The following is a 5,441-nucleotide window of genomic DNA, read 5'->3' on the forward strand; positions in this document are numbered from 1 at the left end:
GCAGGAACAAACCCCAGGACTGGACTAGATGGCTATATCACAACAACACCACTAGAGGGCCACATCACTGGTCTCTCAATGCACTTGTAACAAGCTGCTGCATGTGTAGAAGGTGAGTTCCTCTATGTGTCATTTGTGACTGGGTATGTTGTGTGAGGTGTGTGTGTGAGGTGTGTGTTGGTAGTGTACCTGCAGGTGTTGAAGGTGTGTTCCTCTGTGTGGTATGGGGGTAACAGGTGTCCTCTACTCTGTGCCTGTTTCACTACCTCCAGGTGTCTCCTACACTCCTCTGCCAGCACCTCCACCCTGTCTCAACAATACACATTCTCACATCAACAGTGTCATTCTGCATGGCTGACCTGTCCTAAGGCAGCACATGTCCACCTGTTTGGTATCCGTTATATAATGCATATATCATTTATCGATGTAAAAGAGGTAATGAAAAGGGTCAGCATTGACCTAGCTGTCTCAGTGACCTCCCCTATGTGAGTGAACCGCTGGCACAGACACTTCTGATGGAGGGAGGAGAGGGACAGACTTAGTTAGGTTACTGTAATAACCAGTGTAATTCAGTGTGTAATAAAGGAAGTGGTATAGTAACCTGTTGTTGCTGTGTGAGGACCTCTATCAGCTAGCGGTACTGGTCTGAGGCCCCAGGAGGCACTGGGAGGGGCTGGGAGTAGACTTGTACCTTGTCTTCTGCACTAGGCACCTACAATGACAACACAGTGATGGACGTGAAAACATAGAGGATGACTTGAAGCGGCTAGAGAGGAGAGGATAAATACCATGATCATGCTGCCAGGAGGCTGCTCCTTCTTACTGGCAGGACAAGTCATGTGACTGAGGCTGGCGTCTGTCTCTGTCTGTTGTTGGAGTGGTTCGTCTGGGTGAGGAGGAGATGGAAACAACCAGTCTGCCTCAGGAGAGAGAGAATTAGTAAGCGACTCCCTCTCTCTCTCTCTCTCTCTCTCCCTCCCTCATTAGCCTGCTCCCATTATAGAGCTCAACCCCTCAGAGAAGAAATGAAAGACGGAGAGTGAGAAGAGAGAAAGAGGGATTTTATTATTTCAAATATACTTTTTTTGTTTGAAGTTCTCTCCCAAGCCTTTATTAATGACCAGACCACTGTCTGAACTAGCAACCCTTAAATAAAACCTTAAATGGAATATATTAACTACATATGGGGGTATTATGCACTGAAATAATGACATTGGTGTTACTGGGGAGAGAGCAGTAATCGGTGGAGTAGTAGTCCGTGATGAAGCACTACTGTAGGTTTCAGTTCCCATTGTGGTGTAATTGAGGACCCACCAGGAGGGGGCAGTATGGAGCTGATGTCCACACACTCTCCTCTCTCAGATGCCTCTTCAACCATCACCTCTAATTTCTGAGAGAAGAAGAAATGGAGGAGGATGAGATGGATGGAGAGAGAGAGAATGAATGAGAGGGTTGAAGGGAGAGAGAGAGAGAGAGAGAGAGAGAGAGAGAGAGAGAGAGAGAGAGAGAGAGAGAGAGAGAGAGAGAGAGAGAGAGAGAGAGAGAGAGAGAGAGAGAGAGAGAGAGAGAGAGAGAGAGAGGAGGAGGAGAAAGAGAGAGAGTGTGGAAGAAAGAGAGAGAAACACACAAACACACACAAACAAGCAAACAAACCATTAAGTTGACTTATGACCCTCATTATTGACTCTATTATATTACATGCTGCTGAGGCCATCTATCAGACTGATTGTTGTGTACTCACACGCACGCACGCACATACACACAAACACACACACACACATGCACACACATACATACAAACACACACACACAAAAGCTTCTGCTAAATGGCAAATACACACATGCACGCACACACACACACACACACACACTTTCCTGAGGAGAGCTGTGAGGGACGTCTGCCCTCGATGACTGGGCAGAATATATTGTACGACTGTGACCCAGATCCCTGGTTGGTTGGTGGGCACAGGGAGGGATGGCAGTAAAGATGCCCATCTTGTTTTGGCTCCGCTGGGCAGAGCAGTGTTTGCCAAGTGGCTGGTTGGTATCATGCTGGTGGCATCTTGGCTGTGTGTCATGTTTGGGCATGTGGTGTGTGATTCACCTTAGTCAGGTGACAGTGAATGAGTGGTGTGTGTGTGTGTGGTACTTTTGCTGTCCGATAGTAACGTCTGGCTAGCTCCATATCTCCGATAGTAACCTCTGGCTAGCTCCATGTCTCCGATAGTAACATCTGGCTAGCTCCATGTCTCCGATAGTAACATCTGGCTAGCTCCATGTCTCCGATAGTAACCTCTGGCTAGCTCCATGTCTCCGATAGTAACGTCTGGCTAGCTCCATGTCTCCGATAGTAACGTCTGGCTAGCTCCATGTCTCCGATAGTAACGTCTGGCTAGCTCCATGTCTCCGATAGTAACGTCTGGCTAGCTCCATGTCTCCGATAGTAACGTCTGGCTAGCTCCATGTCTCCGATAGTAACGTCTGGCTAGCTCCATGTCTCCGATAGTAACGTCTGGCTAGCTCCATGTCTCCGATAGTAACGTCTGGCTAGCTCCATGTCTCCGATAGTAACCTCTGGCTAGCTCCATGTCTCAGATAGTAACCTCTGGCTAGCTCCATGTCTCCGATAGTAACGTCTGGCTAGCTCCATGTCTCCGATAGTAACGTCTGGCTAGCTCCATGTCTCCGATAGTAACGTCTGGCTAGCTCCATGTCTCCGATAGTAACGTCTGGCTAGCTCCATGTCTCCGATAGTAACGTCTGGCTAGCTCCATGTCTCCGATAGTAACATCTGGCTAGCTCCATGTCTCCGATAGTAACATCTGGCTAGCTCCATGTCTCCGATAGTAACGTCTGGCTAGCTCCATGTCTCCGATAGTAACGTCTGGCTAGCTCCATGTCTCCGATAGTAACGTCTGGCTAGCTCCATGTCTCCGATAGTAACGTCTGGCTAGCTCCATGTCTCCGATAGTAACCTCTGGCTAGCTCCATGTCTGCGATAGTAACCTCTGGCTAGCTCCATGTCTCCGATAGTAACCTCTGGCTAGCTCCATGTCTGCGATAGTAACCTCTGGCTAGCTCCATGTCTGCGATAGTAACCTCTGGCTAGCTCCATGTCTCCGATAGTAACCTCTGGCTAGCTCCATGTCTCCGGCCCATTTGGCCTGGACTGCTGCCACTCTTTACTCTCTCTGTCTGCTCAGGACCAAGCCCTGAGGACCTGGATGAACACACACACATCCATATCACAACCATTGTATACTGTAGTAGCCAGTGGAAGAGCATCCATCCCTGATCCACAGTCAATCAACATACAGTGGCTTCCAATATTTATTCCATTATATAATTCATCATCTCCACATTAACACTAAGAGGAAACCACCATGACTTTAAGCAGCAGGAGTGTCTTGACACCCCACAAACCACACCTCCAGTCAGGGTCCGTCCTATAACACACAGGAGTGAGCCCAGGCCGGGATCAATAGCTAATTCACTCTCAGTCTGTGGAGACGAAGGGGACCCACACACAGTGATCAATCACAGCAGACTGAGAGGGCAGATCACATTGTGAAAGCCACGCCTATAAATCTCATTATGAGAAGGCCACGGTTTAATATGATTGGTCATAAAGAACTGACTGTCGGGTTTGGAGATGCAGTAACAACTCAGGTTGGGGTTGTAGTTGGGTGGAGCAGAGAGATGCTGGTGCCAAGTGTGTGTCTGATTCTGGCGCGGGAGTCAGAGAGCTAGGTTTGTGTGTGTGTGTGTGTGTGTGTGTGTGCGTGCGCGCACGTGCGTGTGTGCGTGTCTGTTCAGAGCCCCGCTTTGTCATCTACACAGTATTTACTTAGTTGACAATATGCACTCTTGTACCTGAATGAGTGAGCTCTGGTTGGGTGGGCTTGTCGGTGGGGGGTTGGCTCAACACCCTGCGATGCATTGTCATTGGTTGAGGCAGTAGGTGGAGGCGGGTGATGCCCCTCCTCCTCACCAGTGACTTGTGCTGAGTCTTGACGGACAGGTTTGCTGCGGCCTGTGGCTACATGTGGTGGGATTTCCTCTTCATTGACCATTTTACGGTCGCCAACATGGATCGCAGGGTCTAAAAGACAATAAAAAGATTGTAGGGTCTATAAAAAATGAATGAAAAATGAGCACCATTCACAATATTAAAAACATATATCTTCTGTTATATGGATTATGTTGAATTATGGGCATTCAATTCACATTATGTGATTCGTTTTTATTGATTTATTGGTAAAAATAATAATTCAAGAAAAACACAGGCTCCAGTCTACTGTACAAGACACTCTTTCATAAGTACATTTACATTATGCAACAAAGAAATCACAAGATTCAACCATTCAGAGGTAATGTCTGTAGTTCTGATATGAACCCAGTTCCAATTCAATTACATTCTTTGCATTTGTCTCAGAAAGGCTTGACTTAAAATGCCAGTATATGACAGTGTGCATACATATTTGTGATGATCTATATACAGTATCTATCTATTCGTTCCACCCTCCTCACCTTGTCTACTCTTATGAACCTGTTCTTAACTGCTCTGCCATAACCCATCCTGCAAGGTAACAACCTGTGTTCTCTACTGCTCTGCCCTAACCCATCCTCCAAGGTAACAACCTGTGTTTTCTACTGCTCAGCCCTAACCCATCCTCCAAGGTAACAACCTGTGTTCTCTACTGCTCTGCCCTAACCCATCCTGCAAGGTAACAACCTGTGTTCTCTACTGTTCTGCCCTAACCCATCCTGCAAGGTAACAACCAGTGTTCTCTACTGCTCTGCCCTAACCCATCCTCCAAGGCATCAAGGAGGGTGTCAAGATACATGTCAATCATCTCAATGAGGAGGGGCTCCAGAGGAGACGAGCCAATAGGAGACAGAGGCCAGGAGAGAGCATTGGATTGGTCGACAGACTTGCAAGGTTTTGTACTCCACTCCCACATTATCTCCTTCAACTCTGCCTGGTAAATGGATCACATGATTGCAATTTGATGTTAATGTCAACGGGCGCTTTACATGAAAAAGCATGTTATGTGCACAGATCTCAAGTTAGGATTAGCCACTGCCTGTCGGAGTGGGTCTATGGCTGTGCCTCTTTTTGATCCAGGATGTCTCACCAGACCCTTAGTGACAGTTCCTTACCACAAGCTCTGTGTCTGCTTCTAGATCCCACAGTTCCTCTCTTCCTTCCTCCTCCTCTTCACTGGAATCCTGCATATACAACAGGGCCTGTTCATACTCTTGTCGTACAACAGTGGCTTTAAAGTGCACTTTGAGCCACAGACCTAGGTTGAGAGGAGACACCACCGATACTCAATGACATTTTCTTGATCACACAGGCCTGCATTTGACTGATTTGATATTTGAGAGTCTCATAGCACTTCTTTAAGACAGTGAACAGTATTAGGTCATTAGGTCTC

At 47.3% G+C, this 5,441-nt stretch overlaps 1 long non-coding RNA gene across 1 annotated transcript; it reads right to left on the reverse strand.

Moving 5' to 3' along the window:
* Positions 1–1,107: 1,107 nt before the first annotated feature.
* LOC123491301 lies at positions 1,108–5,293 on the reverse strand. The gene is made up of 3 exons (XR_006661270.1): positions 5,164–5,293; positions 3,874–4,102; positions 1,108–1,390 (listed from the first exon to the last, which is right to left on the reverse strand). It is a non-coding gene; the product is annotated as an uncharacterized LOC123491301 (long non-coding RNA).
* Between the last annotated feature and the right edge of the window lie 148 nt (positions 5,294–5,441).

Source organism: Coregonus clupeaformis, chromosome 7 (assembly GCF_020615455.1).
Source record: "Coregonus clupeaformis isolate EN_2021a chromosome 7, ASM2061545v1, whole genome shotgun sequence".
Lineage (NCBI taxonomy): Eukaryota > Metazoa > Chordata > Actinopteri > Salmoniformes > Salmonidae > Coregonus > Coregonus clupeaformis.